This window comes from Danio rerio, chromosome 13, assembly GCF_049306965.1.
Source record: "Danio rerio strain Tuebingen ecotype United States chromosome 13, GRCz12tu, whole genome shotgun sequence".
NCBI classification, from domain to species: Eukaryota; Metazoa; Chordata; class Actinopteri; order Cypriniformes; family Danionidae; genus Danio; species Danio rerio.
Window position 1 is genome coordinate 10,747,751 of NC_133188.1, and position 25,574 is coordinate 10,773,324.

The 25,574-nt window shown below is 34.4% G+C and overlaps 1 protein-coding gene across 23 annotated transcripts in view; it reads right to left on the reverse strand.

Annotated features, from left to right (window-relative positions):
- Window positions 1–25,574, reverse strand: part of six3a (SIX homeobox 3a) — an 88,867-nt gene that overhangs the window by 58,754 nt on the left and 4,539 nt on the right. For 11 of the 23 annotated variants that reach the window (XM_073919296.1, XM_073919291.1, XM_073919288.1 and 8 more), the window contains one exon: window positions 17,390–17,531. The exons of 9 other annotated variants lie outside the window; for them this stretch is intronic. The gene's annotated coding sequence lies outside the window, so the exon portion shown is untranslated. Of the gene's footprint in view, window positions 1–17,389; window positions 17,532–21,887; window positions 21,956–25,574 lie in introns of all 23 variants that reach the window. 3 more of the 23 variants (XM_073919298.1, XM_073919297.1, XM_073919292.1) reach the window with 1 other exon arrangement.

The window sequence follows — 25,574 nt, forward strand, 5'->3', positions numbered from 1 at the left end:
TATGTGCGTATGCTGAGGGAAAGGCAGTGGGCTGTACAGCACTTTACCCCCCAGCCAGAGTGTGCTTATCTCATCTGGAAGCAAACACACACACGCGCGCGCAGCCCTTTTTCTGGCTGGGATCTGCTCAACATATTGTCTCTATCACATTATTGCTTTGACCCCTGTCAAGAGCAGTGAGCTCAGACTGCAGGCGAATAGAGCCTCTACATCCACTGCTACACTGACACGCTCATGTCCCTCTTTTTCCATCCACATCTGCTGCAGTTTCCTTGATTTTGCCTAGTTAACAAAGGCTCCTGAATATCTAAAGATATGCACAATAGTTAAATGTAGACTGTCAAAAATATATGGGAATTCAACATTTACAGTTGAAATTAGAATTATCAAACCCCCCTGATTTATTAGTCCCCGTCTATTTTTTCCCCCAATTTGTTTAATGGACACATTTTTTCAACACATTTCTAAACGTAATAGTTTTAATAACTCATTTCTAATAACTGATTTATTTTATCTTTGCCATGATGACATTAAATAATAGTTTACTAGATATTTTTAAAACACTTCTATACGGCTTAAAGTGACATTTAAAGGCTTAACTTGGTTAATTAGGTTAACTAGGCAGGATAGGGTAATTAGGCAAGTTATTGTATCACCATGGTTTCTTCTGCAGACAATAAAAAAATATATATAGCTTAAAGGGACTAATAATTTTGACTTCAAATGTTTTTTAAAAAAAATTCAAACCTGTTTTTATTCTAGCCGAAATAAAACAAATAAGACACTCCCCAGAAGAAAAAATATTATCAGACATACTTTGAAAATGTCCTTGCTCTGTTAAACATCATTTTGAGAGTGTGTAATATTTTTTATTATTATTAAAACAAAATTTGGAATTTCCTAACGGGCTTTTGATTTCAAATATATTTCAAATCTCGATAAAATTTATGTCAATAACAATAATCAGCTATTAGCTTTTTCACTCTATATTGATTTAAGAGTAATTAACACAGCAGAAATGTGCAACAATCGGAATCTAAAAGTGTGGTAATATTAGAGGCCACCGAAAAGTTTTTGGCTGAAAATATGTCACTCCGTTTATAAACCCTCTAATTTTTTGGCTTCAGTCATTGTTGGGGTACTCTTTAAAATCTGGAAGCATTAACAACTTATTTCGAAATATACATTGCTCTCGTTAATATAGAAAATAATTATCGAGATTGCATTTTTGTTTGATCTTTTTGTTGAAATTTTAAATTTGCCGTTTAACAGGTATTTACATTTTTAGTAGCTTGAAACTGTATATTACTGCCTCGATGTTCATGGGAAATGCAAAAACTGGGTATTCAGCTGCCAGAACATTTTCTGTTATTTTACCAATAGATTTTGGGATAGCTTTTTTAAATGAGGATTGTTTTTTGTTTTTGTAAAAACCAAATATCTTATTGAAAAGCATATTAACTTAACAGATAAAGCTTTGATTTATTCATTTATAAATGTTTCCAAATTAAGTCACTATATTTTTATCTATAAACAGTGAGAGTAATAAGTTTGTTTTTATTTGAGTTCATTTTTTTCTGGCATATCTTGTTTTAAGCAAAAAAAAAAAAAGAAAAGAAAAAAACGCCTAATTTTCAAAATGTTAAACCAGAATGAATACCTTAAAATATATGTTTTCTCATTAATTCATTTACTCATTCAAGGACATAATGCATGATTATTTTGATATGACGTTAATAAATGAGCCACATTTCTCTGCATATAAAAATGATTTGTGTGTACACACTTATGTTTGGTCTCGTTTGTATTATACCCTCACACTGCCACTGGCATCGTTTTTCTATTCCAATATATAAATGAACACATAACACTGAGATAAAATTAATTGGAGCAAAATAAGTCAGTAACACACATTTCTTAAAATGTTTAAACCAATTATGAGTAGAAAATTAATCTCAAACAATAATTGTTCAGTCCAATAAGCATTAAGCAATATTTTAATGATTCCTCTGAATTAATTGATAGAAGTGCAGCGTAAATCTGAATTAAATGCTACTTTATTTATTTATTTTTTATTTATATCAAGAAGGAATGATCCACACTATTCTTATTTAATCCCTTTTTTATTCTACATTTACTTTATTTAAATTAAATTAAATTAAATTAAATTAAATTAAATTAAATTAAATTAAATTAAATTAAATTAAATTAAATTAAAAATTAAATTTTCACGAAACAACTGAACTGTATATTTTTCTACAAGGCATTTCTTGCTTAATGCTAAACGATGCTGACATGCAAATCTAAATAAAAACATTAGTGAATACACATATGCAACATACAAAACCCAATACGAAAAGCACTCTTACATCCACACGCATTCAGCTGTGCATGACCAGTCGTCTCTCTCTCTTTCCCTTTCCTATTATCTCTCTTCCTCTCTCTGTCTTGCTCTCCATCCAGAGAGGCGAGAGCTGTTCATTTAGTTAGTCATAACTAATAGTGTCTAATCTGAGAGAGGGAGTCTCCGGAGAATATTGGACAGTGTAAAGGTTAATCACCGCTGCCTGGTTAGCCAAGGAAGACGGGGCTAATTCCTCGGAAGGCAAATGGCATGCGCTCGTTATCTGGAGCGCCGATAAGGAGTGTTAATGTACCAGACAGAATGGATGCTCAAGGGCCGGGTTCGCTTATCAGCAAACTTTACAACAGGAGCCCAGGAAAGCGCACAACCCCCCGCGCCACACAATAAGCACCTCAGTTTACCTCTCAAGCAGAACTATCAGAGAAACCCCCCCAAACACATACACGCGCGCGCACGCACACACAGCGCCTCCAGATCCAGGGTATTATGAACGTGGGCTAATTGGAAGATCACTCTAATACATTGAGAGATAAAATACTCTGGCCGGTCGCCTAAAGCGCGGATCAGGACAACATTGGACAGCTATCTAGGCTTGTCACACATTCGGAGATTTCCATACAAACACAGCACGAGCAATTACCCAAAACACATCTCTGTTTGTGCTACAACATACTCCCTGCCAGTGTGGCGGCCTAAGGAAAATTAGTAGAGCTTTATGTGTGTGCGTGAATTAGTGAGAGGGAAATTGTCTCAATGTTTGTCTGATTGTTTATGTATTTATTAGCTGGGGAGGAGAACTGTCTGCTTGTGTGTGTGCCAAAGTGTTTGTGTCTTTAGGGAGGTGAGAACTATCAGGGCTTCTTTGGAGAAATACATCCTCAAAGACAAAGGCATTGAGGTAGAGAGGAATTGTTTTGTTGGTGTGAAGGCGGACATGCATATGCTTCGCTGTTGTCGTCTTTGTAATTGCTAAATGCTTTTCCCATCCACTCTGATGTCTGCATTTATTGTTAGTATCACATTCTCTGGCCTTTGGTTGCAACAGCAGGAGGTAATTTCACTATAGTTTTGATTAAATTTAGGGTTATTATTAACTAAAGCTAAATCTAATATTTTATTTTAACCCTTAACAATCAAAAAGATTTTTTAGCTGTATTTTCCAGCGAAATATATAGATATCATGTTAATTTAGTTTAACTAAAAAAAAAATTGTAAATAAAATTAATAAAAAGTACTGGAGTATAAAAAATTACATTTACACAAACAAAAACTGACACATCTTGATTACTAAAACTAAAATATAAACTATTTTACACAATCATGTTAATTGAAGACAACAAAAATGTATATATAGAATTTATTATATTTATGGTAACACTTTACAATAAGATTGTATTAGTTAATGTTGATCCAATTTCTAATATGAACAATGAGCAATACACTTTACAGTATTTATTCATGTTGGTTATTGAAAATAAAGTTGTTCATTGTTAGCAGATGTTAACTCACAACACATTAACTAATGTTAACCAGCATGAATTTGGTTGTTAATAATGAATTGGTAAATGTTGAACTATGATTAATAAATGCTGTATAATTATTGTTTATTATTAGTTTGTAAGTAAATACTTGAATTAATAAAAATCTTATTGTCATCTTGTTGACAAGAATGTATTTCTGATTTTTATTTTAAAACTAAAATGACTAAGACTAAACTTTTATCAAATAAATAAAAACATTAAAGCGCTACAAAAAATCTAATCACAAAAACAAAATACAAAAAAAGCAGTTGTAATAAAATGTCACACTATAAAAATCACAATGCAACATTTATATCCAAAATTTAACCATGGCTGCACAATCTTGCAGATTTAAAGTTAGAATATTTTAATTTGGTGTCAATCTTTAATTTGGCTGTGTGAAACAAACATGCAGGTCAGAATTAACCAATCTTCAAAACAACTTTCCAAAGCTTGTGTTTCCCATTTCCAGCATTTGTGTGTGTACTGATGAAACTCAACGTAAGGAAAAGTGTACATTAGGTCATTTAGTGTAGTATGACACTTGTTTACATTGATTTTTCAATGTGTTTTATGCTTTGAGTGGTTATCTACTCATACACTGACCTTCTTCTAAGATTCCATAAACCATGATGCAACATATTTTACATTAAAAATATAAACTGTAAAAAAAATCTGTAATTTTACAATTTATTTCCAGCAGCTGAGGTGTCAGAGAAAAAAAAAAAAAGTAAAATAACGGCCAATAAATTACAGAAATTTACTGTAAAACAACAGAGGTTGAATAACAGAAATTTACCAGAAATTTACATTTAAGAACATTTCTGTAATTTAATGTCCGTTACTTTGCGGTAAATTTCTTTAATTTAACAGCCTTTATTTTAATTTTTTCCCGGCACCCCAGCTGCGGGAAATAAAACATAAAATTACGGATTTTTTTTTACAGTGTATAGATTTTTAAACTGAAATATTTTAATTTGGTGTCAATCTTCTATTGGCTGCGTAAAACTAACATGACAAAATTTTGACAAAACTTGACAAAATGCAAAACAACTTTCCTAATGAGCTTGTGCTTCCTGTTTCCAGCTTTTGTGTGTGTACTGATAAAACTCAACGCAAGGAAAGTGTACATTTAGTCATTTAGTGTAGTATGACACTTGTTTACATCAATTTTGCAATGTGTTTTATGTTTTGAGTGGTTATCTCTTACTCTTACCCTGACCTTCTTCTGTAAGATTCCAAAAACCATGATGCAGCATATTTTACATTCAAAATGTATACATATTTAACCTGAAATATTTTAATTTGGTGGGGCAGCACAGTGGAGCAGTGGGTAGCACAATCACCTCACAGCAAGAAGGTTGCTGGTTCGAGTCCCGGCTGGGTCAATCGGCATTTCTATGTTGAGTTTTCATGTTCTCCCTGTGTTCGCGTGGGTTTCCTGCAGGTGCTCTAGTTCCCCCCACAACTATAAAAACATGTGCTATAGGTAAATTGGGTAAGCTAAATTGTCCGCAGTTTATGTGTGTGAATGAAAGTGTCCCAGTGATGAGTTGCAGCTGGAAGGGCATCCGCTGCATAAAACATTTGCTGGATAATTTGGCGGTTCATTCCGCTGTAGTAAACCCAGATTAATAAAGGCACAAAGCCGAAAAGAAAATGAATGAATGAATGAATTTAATTTGGTGTCAATCTTCTATTGGTTGCGTGAAACAAACATGCAGGTCAGAACTAACCAATCTTCAAAACTTGACAAAATGCAAAACAACTTTCCAAATGAGCTTGTGTTTCCGGTTTCCAGCACTAACGCAAATGTACTGTACTGTGTACTGATGAAACTCAATGTAAGGAAAAGTGTACATTTAGTCCTTTAGTGTAGTATGACACTTGTTTACATCGATTTTGCAATGTCTTTTATGTTTTGAGTGGTTATCTATTCTTACCCTGACCTTCTTCTGAAATATTCCAAAACAATCAAGAAAAAAAATCACCTATTGTAACAATCACAACGTTAAATACACATCCATAAAAATAACAAAAATTTGTTAAAATTAGATTTTTCTCTCTGAAAGCTACATACCATGTAATTTACATCCAATTAAATATTCTTATTTTTTCAATTATATATTTACTTCATATATATGGATAAAAAGTAAAAAAATAAATAAAAAAAACACAAAACACATTTCACAAATAAATTAATTTACTGTAATTAATTTAATGAATGCTAATTTCATTCCACAGCTGTTTTTTCATTCTGTGTCAAAATGAAGGTTCATTTTTAACTTCCAGTTTCATCTGCACTGGTCACAAATGGATAAACAAAGGCAAAACAGGGGCTACAAAGCTTGCCAAAAGTCAAAAACGTATGTGATCGGATTGCTTTTGTTGTGTAAACACTCATGTGGGCAATTTGTCTGACCGGATCACTTGATTTGCAATTAGCATGTGGAAAAAGGTCAAAATGGAGACTAAAAGATGACAGGATTTTAGTTTTTAAGTGAACTTTCTCATCAAATAACAAATACTTCAGTAGTTGTTTGCTTTGTACAAATATTACTTATACTATAAACGGAAGACCATGAGTGGCAAACCTTGAAACGCATTGAGGGAAGCCTTCGGGCTATAATCATGTCGTACATGAGGCTGTACCCTAACTAAATAAAGGAACTGTGGCTTTTAAAAGTCAGATCAATTTCATACTCTGTAAAGATGAATCTGTTTGGGATATTGGGCCTTTTGTGTTGGCAAAACAACATGCCGCAGTGTACTCAGCTATTGTTGTGGTGATGCGCCGTTAAATCCGATTTTCTGCCCGTATGGAAATTTTGTGTCACCCCTGCTGAATAAGCCCCTTTTTACACCTCCTATCCTGTTCTTCATCCGCTATGGTGCGGTTTTGGGAGTTAATATCGCCTGGAGACACACTCTTTACACAACGGATGTCTTCACTCTGTCTGTAGGCCTTTTTCCTACCACCCACCACTTTTGATAATTAGCCGCAAGCGATGACTCAAATCTCTGTTAACCCAAAGCAAACTTGTGAGGTATGATAGTGTTAAGACCACTTTGAATGTGATCCTGCTTTATTTTGCGCATGCAGTTTTTATATATGTTATTATTTTAAACAGATGAGCTTTTCTAGACTCAGAGCTGAGCACAGCACCCCCTGCAGGGAGTCACAGCTGGACAGAGTGCAGCAGACATTAAAAACATAGAGCTGAAAACCAATGTAAATTTACATTTCATTATTATAACGAGTACAGACAATTACAGACTATATAATGATTATTAGACTATATAATGATTACATCAAGTGTATCTTCAAATTTTTAGATGAATATATTTTATTATATAAAAATTAAAACCAGTTGATTCTGGATTTAATGTATTTAAACAGCAAATTGGTAATTTGTCTTAATTAGTTAAATTTCATATATTCATATATTTTATATATTCAATATTTTAGACAACAAAATACCAACAGTTTAACTTAAAAAAAAAAAAGAGTTCAGAAATCAATATTTGCTGGAAAAGCCCTGATTAGTAATTTTGAGCAATTGCCATTTCAACACCAAAAACAATTTAAAGAACATTGTATTTGAAATTTGGAATATTTTCAAACCTTTACAGAATAAAACAAATATAGTATATGCAGAGCTAATGTTCCTTCCCATACCGATAAACTTGCGGTGAACATGCCTTTTTTTTAAACTTATACGGCTTCTTTTACAGCATTGTGCTGCGTTAACGTGAGACTCTTATCGCGTGATAAAAAAATATTGCCGTTAATATTCTCAAAGTTGGGTTGGGAGCTGGGTCTATTCTACGCAAGCTATGACGACTTTCACCTTGATATTTTAGTGCGGATGTATACCTGACCGGTGAGCCGTCTGACAAAAGTGCCCTACAGAATCAAATCAGCAGGATGCCTGACTTCAACTGTAGTTTGGCAGTTTCACTTTAACATTTCATTCATGCCCCATGACAAACTGGGGTATTAGATGCAAATAAGGAGTAAGGGCTGCTGGGAGTGTTATGGAATTTAGTAACGCACGCCAAATGGGAAAAAAAAACTTTTGCATTTCGCAGTGTGTTTGTGTGTGTGCGGTCCTTTACTGACAGCAGCGTGTGTGGATCTTATCTGATAATATCAGTAGTATCTGGATGCAGCCTTTATAATGCAAGCTGAGATTACATCACTCAGCGATATAATGAAAATATAGCGAAAAGTCCTATGATGGTAATAGTTTGATTGTGGGATTTACTTCAACAATGCCACTAATATACGCTTACTCCACATCTTAATTCCATTTCTGTTTAGTTCAGTTATGACTTTGGACTGTGGCGGAAACAGGAGCACCCGGAGGAAACCCACGCAAACACGAGGAAAACATGCAAACTCCACACAGAAATGCCAACCAGCCCAGCCGGGTCTCAAAGCAGTGACCTTCTTGCTGTGAAGTGACATCGCTACCCACTGCGCCACCATGCAGCTCATGATATACGTTTACACATTTATACTAATATTGCCAATCAAAACAGTTTGTAGACACACATGCCTTTAACATAACCTGCCACATAATTTGAAATATCAATTTAATTGTGTCTTTTCCAAAGAATCATATCTTTGATGCTCCAGCTCAGCACAGAGCATTTGGAAATGTGACTCTGACAACAGTTCCTGGAGCCAAGCTCAGGTTCAGACCCAGCTGAAAACAAATGCTTGGAATTCACTACATGTGACAGGCCTTGATAGCGATGAGGAGGGATTTCAAAGAGCCAGGGGGAGTTTCTGCTCAGACCACCCTCTCCTCTCCTCTTCTCAATCATGGTCCAAAAGCCAAAAATATCCTCTTTACACTGACAGAAGGGATCCGTGTTCTACTAATACTTCTTATGGTTTCAAATATTCTCATTCTGCTCTTTATTGGGTACATTAACATCAGTAATCTAATTATTTACCTTATACTGAAATAGACAATATTATGATTAAGGTGTTTACTGGAGTCTCTATTGGAATATTCCTGTCATTATCGCATGTCATTACATTCCAACATGGCACCATCAGATGCTTCCGACAGAATTTCATATATCAACATCCAGTTCATCTTCGTGCCATATACAGTTTTAGGTGTTTCCTTTAAAAGCTTCAAGTGCGTTTAATTGTTTGTGATGTGATATGTACAAACAGATTATAGCAGATGCAAATTCTAGCTCAAATCCATTTGTTTTCAAAGCTCTTCTGTTTGCTGTCAAACTGTTGACCACTGTTGTGTGTGGATTCTGTCTCAAAATGTGCTGAAAAGTCCTGTATTATGGTAATAATGTGATTAGGGTGCACTGTCAACAAAATCAGAAGTACTTTTTTTTAGGAAACAAGCTTCAAGGTCAATTAGTTGTATAAACTCACAAAACAGTATACTTTGACATCAACCAAATGTATTAAGCTGAACAAACTTTTAGGTAAACTTCCAGTTATATTTGGTAAACTAGAAACCTTTTTTATAATTAGAGAATATAAGAATACAAAATAATAGTTTAAGGTAAGAGTTATGAAAAAAAAAATACAATTCTGCCATGGTTTACTCATACTTCATTTATTCCAAAACTGACTTTTTTTCTTTTGAAAACAAAAGAAGACATTTTGAAGAAAGCTGGAAACTTGTAACCAATTACATCCATCAAGTCAATGGTTACAGCTTTCTTTGGTATATCTTTTTTAGTGTTTAACAGAAGAAAGCAACTCATAAAGGTTTGGAAGGCAGCGAGGTGGCTCAGTGGTTAGCACTGTCGGCCCACAGCAAGAAGGTCGCTGGTTCGAGTCCCAACTGGGTAAGTTGGCGTTTCTGTGTGGAGTTAGCATGTTCTCCCCGTAGCGTATGTGTGTGAATGCAAGAATTTATGGGTGTTTTCCAATATTGGGTTGCGACTAGAAGAGCATCCGCTGTGTAAAACATATGCTGGATAAATTAGTGGTTCATTCTGCTGTGGCAAGCCCTGATGAATAAAGAACTAAGCCAAAGGAAAATTAACAAATGAATAAAGGTTTGGAACCACTTGATGAGTAAATTTTGCTTTTCAACTATCCCTTTAAGACACTGTAAAAAAAAAAAAAAGAAAATATGAGAAAACAAACATTTAAGGCAACTAGATTCAAAAGACTTTTAAGAGTGTTAAACTTAGTATATTTATATTTTTTTTAGAATTATTTTTTCGGGGTTTTCACAGTGAAGAAATGACAGGAAAGCATGGGGAGCAGAGAGGGGAAGGATTGGCATAGGACCGCAAGGCGGAATCGAACCCGGGTCGCCGCGAGCATCGAAGTGCATATGTCGACGCACTAACTACACCACTGGCGCCGACAAACTTAGTATTTTTTATACTGCACTTCAATAATGCAGCTAAAATACAGTAGGAAGACCCCGCAATCATTCATTCATTCATTTACTTTTTAGCTTAGTCCCCTTGTTAATCAGGGGTCGCCACAGCGAAATGAACTGCTAACTTTTCCAGCATATGTTTTACACAGCGGATGACCTTACAGCCGCAAACCCATCATTGGGAAACATCCATACACTCATATACACTACCGACAATTTAGCTTAACCAACTCACCAATAGCGCCTGTCTATGGGCTGTGAGGGAAACCGAAACACCCAGAGAAAACCCACACGAACACAGGGAGAACATGCAAACTCAACACAGAAATGCCAACTAACCCAGCCAGGGCTCAAACCAGTGACCTTCTTGCTGTGAAGTGATCGTGCTACCCACTTCGTGACACCCAGACCACACATGTCTAAATTCAATTTGTGATTAACTGTATCCAGATTAAGGTAATCAGAAATTGGTATATATGGCAGTTTCTTAGAGTATTTTCTTAATATCATATAACTGTTGTTGATGTAAACGTACTGAATGTCTTCATGAAAACAGCAGATATAATATTCAAGTAAATGCAGTATTTCCTCAGGGCTGTCTAAATGTAGTTCACTTTGTGAAGCAGGTCACATTACAATTTGCTGAGGAGCTTGATTTTCGAAAACTGCAGACAGAGAGAGAGAGAGGAGAAAAAAAGGAAAAGTAATTTCTGGATCCTTGTTGAAAAAAGGTCAAATGCTTTTTAATGACTGTGTTTTCCGATAATGGCAAACGGGGACGGGCAGTAATAAACTTGCAGATTGGTATCGTGCGTCGCGCACTTAAGCGGAGCGTGGCACTGAGGACTTAATTTACCAGCGACTGTCACTAGGTGTTATTTCTCTATTCCAGATGCTGGTTCTGTTTGCCACAGCCCAGAGCCAATTTAAAGAGAGCAAATACAGAGGTGCGAGAGTGTCTGTGCGGAGATACTGCTATTGAATGATGAATTATAAACAGAAGACTGATATGAACAGTGAGTGGACTGCATTTATTAATATTAAAACTTTTCTAGGATCTAAAGAGAATGACATGGATAAGAGCAAAAGAGAGTGTAAACATAATGATTCTAAGAACTTATTGCTGTATAATTTAGCACTAACATACTGTTTAGCTTAGTTTGTATATGATTAGTTCAATTATATGGACATACTCTAAAATTTTTATTCAAAGTTACATAAATTGTAAAATGCTGCTCCTATTATTATTATTATTATTATTATTTCTAAATAATATTTAATAAATTATTTTATAGGTTGTTGTACGTATGAAGGATTTTAATAATTGTTTAAAACATACATTATTATTATTATTATTATTTTTATTATTTAAAAGTTATTTTAAAAGTAACTTTTTATTTTAAAAGTTACTCTTTGAAAGCACATCCATGCTGATTATTTTTTTTAATGAAATATTTTTTAATCAGAATAAAACATAATAATGTTTACGCAATCTTCCTCAGCAGCTCTGAGAAAACCTATTTTTGCCCAAGTTGAATAGATACACTGGCATTAACATGCATTTATTTAGCTGTGAAGAAGTTTATCACTATTATATTTTCCTCCTGAGAAGCTGTAAACTAAAAGCAGTAGTGTTTGGGGATTTGGATGGCTATCACATATGGCAGAATGTTTCAGTTTATCCTGGGATTTTCACTTCACTTCAGAGTTTTCATTCTACTGAACACTGCAATGTCTAGTAAATCTACACACTGACAGGGTAATTAAAGTGATAAATCTAGTTAGTGTTCAGTAAGCCTCAGTCATCACTTCTAGCATTGACTTACATAGATTACATGTATATATTGTTTCAAGAGTTATGTGATTAACCTGTGATATGAAAAAGATTTTGTGCTAGTTTTTTTTATGTTTTTGTACAAAATGTTATTTTTTATATAATTTAAGGCTTTAAAGAATTTTTGATTAACACAGCAATAATTGCAAAATAACAATTCATACTTTGCTCATATTATTTTTTACTATATAAAACATATTGGGCACCAGTTTCTTGGTGGAAAGATCAATAAAAAAATTAATGAATCAAAAATTATGTTGTTTTTAATCAGTGAGCATTTTATGAATTTTATACAATTGCCATTGCTTCATTCATCCATTTTCCTTCGACTTAGTCTCTACTTGTCAGGGGTCACCACAGTGGAATGAACCACCAACTTATCCAGCATATATTTTACAAGTGGATGCCCTTCGAGCTGCAACTCATACTGGAAAACATCCACACACACACTTATTCACACACATACAGTCAATTTAGCTAACCCAATTTACCTATGGGGCACGGACTGTGGGGCCAGTTTAGTTTATTCAATTCATGTCTTTAGACTGTGGGAAAAACTGACGCACCCGAAGGAAACCCATGCTAACACAGGGAGAACATGCAAACTCCACACAGAAATGCCAACTGACTCAGCTGGGACTCGAACCAGTGACCTTCTTGCTATGAGGCGACAGCACTACCTACTGCACCACCGTGTCACCCCCAATTGTCATATAATATATTAAAAATAATTGTTTTTTCTTTTTTAAACATCAAGAATCTGAAGTATATTAGGATAATCAGAACTGCTGCTGGTTTAAAAAATGTCAGTGAAAGTGGAAAACTATTTTAGTGGAAAGTGGAAAACCGTTACTATATAACATTTATTCATTCATTATGTTTTGGCGTAGTCCCTCTATTAATCTGGGGTCGCCACAGTGGAATGAACCGCCAACTTATGCAGCATGTTTTACGCAGCAGATGCCCTTCCAGCAGCAACCCATCACTGGGAAACATCTATACACACTCACACACATACACAACGGTCAGTTTTTTTAGCATACCCAATTCACCCATACCACATGTCTTTGGACTTGTGGGGAAAACCGGAGCACCCGGAGGTTATCCACTGAACACGAGAAGAACATGCAAATTCCACACTGAAATGCCAACTGAACCAGCCGAAGTTTACCAAGCAACCGAAGCAAGCTTACCAATGCCAACTGAACCAGCCGAAGCTTACCAAGCAACCGCAGTAGCACAGGCGAATGTGCTACTGTGTCACCTACAATATAACACTCATATGTACTATACAAATACATAAAGGTTTAGAACCACTTGAGGGTGAGTAAAGAGATAGTAAATTCTTTTTTTGGCTAAACTATACCTTTAACTTTTTTGTATAATTTACATTACTACACAATACATAGCATGAAATTACTAAAAATCTCAATAAAATTCTTTGTTAAAACTGCAGAGTTGTTAAAACAATTTGAACGTGTAAATGAATGTAAAAAAAACACCTATAAATCGTGAACTATAACCATTTGCTATAGACATTTGCTCTAGGAGCTGTCAAATACTAATAGGTGAAATGTTCCATGAAAGGAGAAGCAACAAAAAAAGCAGAAAAACAGACAAAGCATAACGGAAGTCTGTCTCCCTCGATTGTTCTCCATGACCTCCACCAAACAAGCACTACCACGTGCATTGCAGCTTTTAAGAGCGGTATGAATTTTGAACATTCCCAAAGTGGAGATATTCGACTTAGGAATGCGACTTGCGAATGGATTTTTGTCTTCGGTTCATTCTTAGGTGCGTGATTGCGAATTATTGGCAAAACACAAACACATTCCTTTGTCTATTTAGGCCTCGTTCCATTTGCGGCCGCCACGTTTAGAATTTGCTTCTCGTCGTCGTATGCCAAAACAAGCATTTGTTTAGCTGAGGAGGAGGAGGTTTAATTCAGCCGATCGCCTGAAAGCGTTGGGTTCCTCCTTGAGCTTTTGACAGCGAACTACACTAACATTCTTGGCGGCCTCAGAGGTCTAGTGCATTCCACAGAGAGTGAAATCTGAAGCCAACCTTACAGATCCGTCTATAGTGACGTGCAAGATTTTTTTTTTCTGTCTCCGTCATTATTTTTCTTACAAGCAAGCGCCCCCACCCTTCCTTCAGTCGTGTTCCTGTCCTGAGAGAATTCTCAGGGATGGACAATGCATCCCAAGCAGACCCACTGGACCTGAAGGGCATAACGGTTGGGATGCAAAAGGCCCATCACCACCCCGCTTCAAGCAAGAGAGCACTTCTGTGTCTCAAAGGTGCATTTCAGGGATTTTTGAGGGCTCCAGGAGTGGGGAGCTTTGGACAAGGTAAATAGATGCACTCAGGAGGGAGAAGAGCATCTTCGCTCTTAATTGGGGATCCGAGAGGGGGGAACTCGCTTTGGCACTGTTGCGAGTTGCTAGCGAGCCTTTAGGCGCATCCTCACAATGTGAGGTAATTGGGATTTCTACCTTTGCGAAAGCTGCTAATTTTCCATAGGAAGTGCTAACAGGACCTTTGTGCAATATGTTTTCCTTTTTCCTTCCTCGGAGAGTTACAGGACTGAAGAGCTGGGAATGGCTGGGGCCGCTACCTGAGTGGAGGAGAGCCTCCGTAATGAACCACTTCACATAGTGGTTTACAGGGGGAGAAAGGAGTGAGAGAAAGGCCACAGAAAAGGAAGCCTAATTCTGTGGCCTGAGAAAGGCTGGGGCCACAAAAGGTCTTGTTTAAGGACGTTATTAAGGGTATTCTTCAACCGTGCTTAGTCTTCAGCACCAATGGGCCACTTAGGACAAGTGTACCAATCTCAGTCCCCAATGGAAACAAACTGACGCCATCTGTCAATGTTTACCATTATGGATTTCATCTACCAAATCACATATGCATGGCTTCAATACCGTAATGGTCTTCGCCATTGTCCGGGACCGAGATGTGTTGACCGACTCGTAAAGAAACAGAGCTGAATGTCTCTTCAGTCTTAGTTCTGGCTTGATTGCTTGCGATTGTTTGTCAAGTGACACTATTTTTGTTCAAATGTTGTCAAATGTCTAAGTGCAATTCACAATAATGTCTTTCTGAACACCATCCAAACAGGTCAAATGCAACTTCTCGGTCTTGTAGCATGTTTACATCCTCGGACCATCCAAGATGTAGGTGACTCCTTGAGGCAAACATGAAAGAAGATTTTGAGCTGACACTCAAATGTAAGTCGAAAGGTAATAAAACTGTAACTGTGTTTGTTTCAGAAGACTAGGAGCAAGAAGTATACATTTTGTTTGGCCTGAATGAATTTTTTAACTGTCAAAATCAGTCAAAAAAATAAATCTTTATTGTCCTCCTGAAGAAAACAAAAGTCACTTTTTTTAAGACAATTACCAGCAAACTTCAAATTTTTGGTCAACTATTCCTTTAAGACAGAGGGGAAACGCATTTTTTCCTGAATCTAAAGAAAGAAGCTGATTCTTTTCTACCTTTTTCTCCCCCTTTACCCACCCGGTCTCTCTCTTTCTCTCTGTCAAACAATGGCCCACCACCTCTTGTCCTGAGTCAGTCCGCTGCCCTATAGGACATTAGGCATTCCTAAAAGTTAGCCCTTCTTCCGTTGTGCTTTTGTATCTTGGTGGCCTAGCTCCAAACGAATGCCAGCAGTATTGTGAAGTTTGGTGGCCTTTGGTTCCTGGGTGTATTATGTTCTGGATGCTTTTCAAGCTTTTTTTTTTTAAAGCTGCTCTGATTGGGCTGCTGAGATTATAAAAGCCAAAACTGCAGACACAAGAAACTCTTGCTCTGATGTAAATTGCAAAATACAGTATTGAATGCACCGAAAAAACTGCAAGTCTGGGTTTAGAATATAAAAAACATAATTAGCTATTATGTCACGCAGCAAGGAATATGACTTTCAAATCTTAATTTATACACTCAATTTTTGGTTTCACTCAGTAATTACTAGTAAATTAACCACTGAATTACAAAGAATGTAAAACATGGACAATTCCCAGTACGACATGCTCCAATAATCAAATTTTATTTGGATATTTGAATTGGTTTATAGTTTATAACACTTAAAAGCTTATACTGTAAAAAGTGTGGAAACAGTTTTCTATCAGAAATGTCTAGTATAATAGATACACTCTCAGAAAAAATGGTACAATGTTATACCAAAGAAGGTACAAACCCTTGTCACTGGGGCAGTACCTTTTTATAGAACAAAATTGTACCAGAATTGTACATAATCATTGTTTATGAGAATTGAGAAACCGTTTATATAACCATTGAGAATGTTCAAAAACAGAAAGTAATAAACTCTAATAACACATTTTAGGTAAAAACAGAAATAGTACATTATTAAAAACTGTATAGTATTAATGTGCCAGAATTTTCTGTGACTGTTTTAACATGTTTTGTATCTGCACTATAAATTTTGCAGTTTATTAAACCTGAATGCGTACATTGAAAGAAAATGTGTAAACTATTTTAACTTAGTAACTGCTTGCAACACATTGAATTACTAATAGCTAAATTTGGTGTTCATTGTAAAGCACACTCCAATAATGTTACTCATTTTTTGAGAAATAATTTCACTATTTAATGTAAAATATATATATTTGAAAGGAAAATAAATATTCAGTTTTTTAATTCACAATTTTTAATTCACATTTACTTCACAAGTTTAATTTAATTTGTTCCTTTGTAAGTAATTGTTCGAACAATAGCAATTTTTTTCTGAAATCAGAATCTGCTATTAAATGTCCAAATCAATTCCAAAGCATTGAAGGAGAATGTTGAATTAAACATTACAGTTTTAAATAAGAAAGACTTGGATGTTATTTTCTTGTAAACACTAAGCATTCAACTTTATTTTTGAAATTACAATGACACATGAAATTAAGTAGCAGCACTGAACCAGTACGTTCTTGTAAAAGAGTCCAATAATCTTTGTGTTCATTTCAAAAACATCTCTCTGAAAAGACTCTCTCTGGAAGATGTAGTTGTGTTTACAGAAGACCTTCCCAAAAAGCATGATGCAATAGCACAAATAGTGAAATAAAATGTTTCTGTGTTTTTTTCTTCTTCTTTCCCTGACACTCACAAGTTACATAGTGCCAGAGATGTTGCAGTAATGATTGTGTAGATCTTAGAAATGGCTGGTATGACTGCATGATTCTATTCAGCAGTGGAATATGATGATTGTAATTTCACACTGTGAGAGACAGACCGGCACACAGATTGACGGCCAGTGTCACGCTTGCATTAGACTTACTTCAGTGTGAACTGGCGAAACGCTCTGTTCTAGAAACCACTGTCACCGCTCCGCTGCCGAAATGACAAGCGCTCCAAAGAGGACACGACTGTGAATGTGTGTCATCTTTTCTTCTCCCCTCGCAACGTCTTCCTCAATAAAGCTGCGGCGGAGGGAACAAAAGGAACAATGAGAGGAGAGAGAGAGAGAGAGCATACTGTATTATAGAGAGAGAATCTGCGCTGACATCTGAATTACATTTCAGACATGTGGAGAGAGAGAGAAAGCGAGAAATAACCACGTCTCAAATGTTTATTTAACTCCGGCTTTGTCTTGTCACTCACAACTCAGAAGGCACTGCTCAAATGGGCATGTATACATTCAGCGGCTCGCTGATATCTGACAGACTATCTGTACATATTGCAGGTTTGGACGCACAAGTGCCATAGTTGACATTTATATCATTTAACTTCGCTGACATTTTACCCTATTGCTCGGTGTAAGGCACTATCTTCATATGATACAACTCGCCTTTCACAAGAACGATGTGTCAAAAACGCTATATTTGTATGTAGTTTTGTGTATATATGTATGGAAAGATGTTATCCAGACTCAGACGTTAAAGATGCTGTATTGCATTAAGTAAAATGGCAAAACAGATCATTTTGATTAATACATTCTTTTTTTTCTAGGAAAAAATGTCTTTTGCATTTATAGTAGGTATGTTAAGATTATTATTAGATAGGATTTAATTTCAAGTTTCTATCAATAAACCAGACCTTGAGCATATTAAAATACATTGAGTTAATTAATGTTATTTACTACTTATTTGTGTAATTGCAACAAATAAAAACTATTTTAAGTTACGTTCTTAACAAACTCAGAAGGCACTGCTTAAATAAGCATGGATACATTTAGCGGCTCGCTGATAACTGACAAACTATCTGTACATACAGAAAGAATATCTGTAACATTTTTGTGAAAAGTGTTGTGAAATGTTTAGCAAAAAAAAAAAGATCTTTTGATTTATGTTAAAGGATGTTTTATTCTTTATCGTAAATGAAATAGGTGCATTTACACAAAAAGAAACTCTTTTTAAAACATTGTTAACAAATGTATTTGATATTTTATATTAACTGAAAATAAATAGACGCATTTTGGATATAGCAAAAGGCCTTTAAATAGTTCTTGAAGGAACACATTTGACACTGTTAAGGTAAAGAGTGTCTTGTCACTGTAGTGGTACCTTCATGGATCGAATTTGTAGCTTTGATGAAGGTACAATATTGTATGCAGGTTTTAAAATCCAAAGGTGCATTTTTGTTTCCCATGGTACAAATCATGTTGTTTCTTTGTCTTAAGGTACGATTATGTTCCATAAAATTGTACTGCAATACAAGTGTTTGTACCTTCTTTGGTATAACATTGTACTATTTTTAATGAGTGTAGTTGACATTTATATCATTCAACTTCACTGACATTTAACCCTATTGCTGATGTGTCTAATACAGCACATTTGTATGTAGTTTTGTGTATAAATGCATGGAAAGATGTTATCCAGACTCAGACGTTAAAGATGCTGAATTGCATTAAGTAAAATGGCAAAACAGATCATTTTGATTAATACACTTTCTTTTTTTCCCAGGAAAAAATGTCTATCGCAATTGTATGTTAAGATTATTATTAGTTAGAATTTAATTTCAAGTTTCTATCACTAAACCAGACCATAAGCATATTAAAATACATTGAGTTAATTAATGTTATTTACTACTTATTTGTGTATTTGTAACAAATAAAAACTATTTAAAGTTACGTTCTAAACAAACTCAGAAGGCACTGCTTTAATAAGCATGTATACATTTAGAGGCTCGCTGATAACTGACAAACTATTTGTACATACAGAATGTATATCTGTAACATTTTTGTGAAAAGTGTTGTGAAATGTTTAGCAAAATATAGATCTTTTGATTTATGTTAAAACATGTTTTATTCTGTATTTTAAATGAAAAAGGTGCATATACACAAAAATAAACTTTTTTTAAAACATTGTTCACAAATGTATTTGATATTTGATATTTACTGAAAATAAATAGACGCATTTTGGATATAGCAAAAGGCCTTTAAATAGTTCTTGAAGGAACACATTTGACACTGTTAAGGTACAGAGTGTCTTGTCGCGGTTGTGGTACCTTCATGGATCGAATTTGCACCTTTGATCAAGGTACAATATTGTATTTGCAAGTAAAAAAAAAAAAAGTACATTTATAGTAGTTATGTTAAGATTAGTATCAGTTAGGATTGATTTCAAGTTTCTATCACTAACTCGTACCCTAAGTAAGCAATATTATAATACTTTTAGTTAATTAATATTAATCATGGTTGTGTAATTACACAATAACAAAACTACTTTAAAATAAAATGAAGATGCTATATTGCATTAAGTAAAATGGCAAAGCAGATCATTTTGATTAATTAACTTTGCCTTTTTTTCTAGGACAAATCATCTTTAGCAGTTATAGTTATGATTATGACAAATACAGTATAATTACAGGTATCTAACCCTAAACCAGACCTTGAGCATATAAAAAGTATGTTTAATCAATTAATATCATTTAGCACTTATTTGTGTAATTACAGGACAACACCATAATCAAAACATCCTTAAAAACAAGACATGCTATATTTTCTGGACAATAAAACAATTTTTTTGGATTAATTTACTACAGTGTTACAGGAAAACAGATATAATTTAGATATTTGTGAGGGAACGGATAAAGAAAACTTATTTGTATGTAGTTTTGTGTATATATGTATGGAAAGATGTTATCCTCGGACGTTGAAGATGCTGTACTGCATTAAGTAAAATGGCAAAACAGATTATTTTGATTACTACACTTTTTTACTTTTTTAAACTGTTTTATGATTAATTTCAAGGTTTTTAAATATTCTTAAATTCACAAGGCACTGCTCAAATAAGCATTCAGCGGCTCAATGAGAACTGCCAGACTATCTGTACACATTGCAGGTTTGGACACACACGTGCCATATTTGAAATTTATTTCAATTAATTTTATTGATATTTACTCCTGTTGCTGGGTATGTAAGGCACTAGCTTTGTATGATGCAACTTGCCTTTCACCAGACTGTGATGTGTCAAAAAAAACATTGTTCAAATGAACTATATGGAGATGTTTTGTTTGTTTGTCTAGTTATTTTAAGATTAAATATTTACATTACATGAACTTACTATTGTTAAAACTGCAAATTGTATATTATTACAAGCCTAAATTTCACTCATTTAGTAAGTAAATTTACTTAATTTAATTATTTAGTACATATGTGTAATTACACAATAATAGCACTAATTTATATAAAATATAACCAAAACATCTATGAGACCATTTTAACACAATAGAATTGTTTTGTTTTATTACATTTTTAATGGAACAATAACACTTATTTTTCTATCAGTAAGATGTATCATGCTATATCCCAGTTTTTAAACACGTGATTTTAAAGCTGTTTGGATATGAAAAAGATGAAAAAGATAAAGCAAAAATTAAAACTATTTTAATTGATTGTCTTTACAAATAAAACAGATCACACTTTGCTTAAAACTAAATAAATCTTATTTTAAGCTCAAATTCTTTCTCGTGATATGAAATCTAGTTACTGTACATTTTAGAGATTTAAAAAAACATATTGAAGTCATATCTTATGCTTTACTGATTCCACAGTAAATATTTCTTCTTTAAGGATTTTTAGATATTTGTGGAAAAATAAGATCAAATTAAAAAGAAACATTTGTAACTACTAAACCCCTAATTTTGTTAGCCAATGTGATAATGAGACAATATCATGCATTTGAAGAGAATATAAACACACTAAAAAAAAAATTTAAAATAAGTGTTAAAAAATAATATTTTTTGTAAATGTGGATAATGGCTTCATATATAAAAGAATGTCAATTTAAATAGTTTTTTTCCTACTGTTTTTCATACTAAGCATTTTACATATAAACATCTACATAACTTTAAAAAATAGATAAAATTTTAGTAGTAAAATAAGATTCTCTACCAATATATTTTTACCCACAAATACATACTAGGCATGGGACGATACGTTTTCAAGGTATACCACAGTTTGGAAAAGTCAAGGTTTTAAAACCGTCAAAACTTTCTGCAATACTGTTCCTAGGGTATGTGTAAGATTTTTAATCTACGTTTTTTTTTTTTTTTTTTGCTTTTTGTGACAACAGTATCTCCAGCAGAAAAGATATCCAAAGATGCCGTGTTAAATTATTTAAAAAAAACATTTTAAATAAAACATTTTGAAATAAAAGACAGTAGAAGTCAATGCTTCAGTTGAATTATTTAGCCTGTAATGTTTACAGTACCAAAACATTTTACATGTTTCTCGAAATAAAGTATATTGTGTTCAAAAAGGGGAAAAGTTTTTGCTTTTTACCCAGACGTTTAAAAAAAAAAAAAAACATATTTTAGAGCAGTAACCACAATACCATGAAACCATGATGTTTTCATCCAAGGTTATCATACTGTCAGAATCTCATACTGGCCCATGCCCAACCTGTACAAGATGAATTAAAATGAAATTAGTTGAAAACAAAAATATGACTTACTTGTTGAGAAAATAACTTAACATTTACCACAAGAGACATTTACTTTTACATAAAAAAAAAAATACATTTAAAAACTAGCAGCAGACAATATCACTCAGTCTTCCAGAAATTAACTTCAGTTATATTTAAGTTATATTCTATACAAATCAGTTGTAACTGCTTTTAAAAGTAAATTTAGCTCGCTTTCAAGAATGTTTGAATATTAGTATGAAAAAAAATATAAAAACATTCTTGCAGTTTACCCATAATAGCTCACGCACACCATGCTCTGCTCTGACTGTAAAATGTTGTAAATGTCCTATAATTGCAAAAACGACATCAAGATTTCTTTTATTTTTACTTGTTGCCAATTTGTAAGCAGCTTACATTGCTAACCAGTTCTGAATTCATTTCAAAATAAAGTTGCACATTCCCGCACCCCTCTTTACGTTTAAGAATAACATCGACTGAAATGATAATCCTGTGCACATATACGTGAGCATGTGTCTTGTGCAGTGTGACTAAAATGGCAGGTTTGGTGACACTATATCACAGCACAGCAGGGCCAAATTATCGTCTAAATGAATAGGGGTTATGAGTGTGTTACTCTGACAGACACAGCCTAACACACACACACACACACACACGGATGCATGCATATACTCTACATGCCAAAGACCAAACGCCTGACACCTCACCCTCATATAACCTCATTACAACCTTTCAACAAGAGGTTAGAGCCCTAAAGCATACACTTAGTGTGCTTTGATGGTTCTGGACCTCAAAGTGACAGTCAAACAGCCTCTCGCTATGCAGCTCGCGCTTCTCTCTCCCTCACGCTTTCCCTCCGCACTTATTTGGGAGTAATTTTATGTGCCAGCGTGGCACATAATACACTTTTAATGGACAACTAATTCTCTGCCATTAATTTGTCAACATGATTACTGGATCTGCCGTTTCAGCGCGGCAAAGTCTGGCTTCCTTTTAAGTATATACGAGACGTTAATGTGTTTCTATTCAGGTTTACATCAAGGGACGTCAGAGATTTACATAATGCGACCATTGAGGTCCATGACAGCCTGCTTTCCCCCTCGAGTTCACTTTTCTCACTTGATTCCCACAAAAGGCTTCAGCATTTTCAGGCTTCGCCCAGCTGAATACTGTCATTTTTTTCCCTTTCTGAACTTAAGAAGTGAGTGGAGGTTGGATAGCTGGGTTAAAAGGAATAAGGCGTGAGAGAATAACCTGTTTGGTTACAACAACACAAATAAGTGTGTATACTGGTTTAAGGAGGTTAAAAACAAAATGCAGCCCATTTGGTAATTTTACTTGTAGGAAAACGTGTCAAGCAGTGCAGTGGTGTAGTGGGTAGCACTGTCACCCCACAGCATGAAGGTCACTGGTTCGAGCCTCGCCTGGGTCAGTTGGCATTTCTATGGCTGCATTTACACTGCAGATCTTGATGGTCGATTCCGATTTTGTGACTGTATTCGATTTTTTTGATAACCTGCTTACAACATCTTGTATCTACTTGTCTGCATTTACATATCACACAACAAAGGAGCAATGACCAGGAAAAAAAGAGCGGGCGCTGAATAACAGCTGATAATTAAAGAGTGCTCTTTTCTCTATTCCTGTATGTAGTTCGCAGCTTTTGACAAGCTGTTTTACTATAGTTTATGACAAAAAGGTTCTCATTTGTCCATCTTCTTTTGATATAAAGGCTTTTTTTAAAACTTTAAGCATCTTAATGTAATGACCATAGTGAGATTTATGCAAGTGATGTATGCACTAGTTTTATATTAGTTTATTCTGGTTACGTGGTGGACATTGCGCTCTCTCGCTCTCGTTAACATGCTTATACATGTGCTATATGACAATATAAAAGTTGTTTAAGTCCTTGTGCGTGAGATTTAAGGTTTGGGCCTCTGTTTAAGTCTGTACTAAAATGAAAGTGTCAGACTTGAAAAGTCCAAAGTCCAAAGTCCAAAAGTCCAAAGACATGCACTATAGGTTAATCGAGCAAGCTGAATTGTCCCTAGTAGATTGTATGGGAGTGTACGGGTGTTGCCAAGTGATGGGTTGCAGCTGGTAGGCCATACGCTGCGTAAAACATATGCTGGACAAGTTGGCGGTTCATTCCGCTGTGGTTACCCCTGATTAATAAAGGGACTAAGCCAAAAAAAAATGAAAGAAAAAATGTATCAAATGGACTTTGAAATATTAAAAGAGCAAAAGATGACTTAAAACTCAGTCATAAGGAATTAAATTAATCCCAATTTGCACAATTTGACAGCTTCCCAATTCCCATTAAGGGCTTTTAAATAAATATTTATAGTTTGTTTACACTATTTATAAGATCTTAATATGTATAATTTTAGATTGATGGTTTATACAGTGCCTACATGTATTTGCTCACTTGTCATAAAAATAAACTGAATTTAAATATATAAAATGTCCTTGTAAATTATTAGGCAAATATTTACCCAATCTATAGAGTAGGACCTAGTTGCCAGATCCCATGAAAACCTCTGGCTCAGCGGTGCCCAAAATTTTCTTATAAAAGGCCAAAAAACCAACATAGCTTAGGGCTGTGAGCTGAAGTTAAATTAATCAAACTGTATTACAAAGTTGTCCTGTAATTTCCTAATTAAAAAATATATATATTTAAAAATAAATAGAAAGCTTTACTTTAATCTCATTAAATGTATTGCATTGAATGTATTTTTTTTTTACATTTTATAATTAACTTATTACGTTGAAAAAAAACAAATCCATTTATAACACAATGAACATTCAAATAAATCTCATTAATTTACAACATTTAATTTAAGCTTGCTTTTTGTAGCTCAGCAATAAAACAAACAAAAGATTACATTAAATTAGACATGGAATGGCAAGCCAGATCATAGGTTAGCATGGGCCAATTTAGGCCTGCGGGCCCTACTTTGGGCATCTCTGCTCTAGCTTATAGCCAACTCAAAAATTCAAAATTTAACCAAATGGAATGAAAATCTGCTGAAATTTCTATTATTTTTATAAGCTAAACATTTTTATACAGTACTTTTAAAATTTATAAGGCCATCTGTCATAAGAGAAACTATTCTATTCTAGAAAATATTGCTTAATAAGCTTGCTTAAAAAAAACTTGTCATTTATTAGGCAGAGTAAGAATTTAGATTTTCATTGGCTGTGATGTAAACCTTTTTTTAAGTGACTTATCCCGAAAAGAAAAAAAAAAGGTAAAATGTTTTAGTTGCATGAGTTAACGGATACAGAGCCTATATAGTAGATCATCACACCCTATAAAAATCTATACATTTACTCACATTACATCCAGCTTTCAAAAGGGCTTGCAGTTAAAGTTGTAGAAAGGCACGGGTTAGGAGAAGGCTACAAAACATTTCAAAGACTTGGAAAGTGATCATTAAATGTTATTTGATTTTAGGTTGTATGACAAATAAAATAATTATTTCAAAGGGGCAGGGTGATTTTCTATATTTTCTTTTTTTACTCAGATCTTTAGAATCATATAAACTAGAAATTCCGAGGGTTCAGTCAAAGCAGAATGAATCCGCCTTCAGCTAC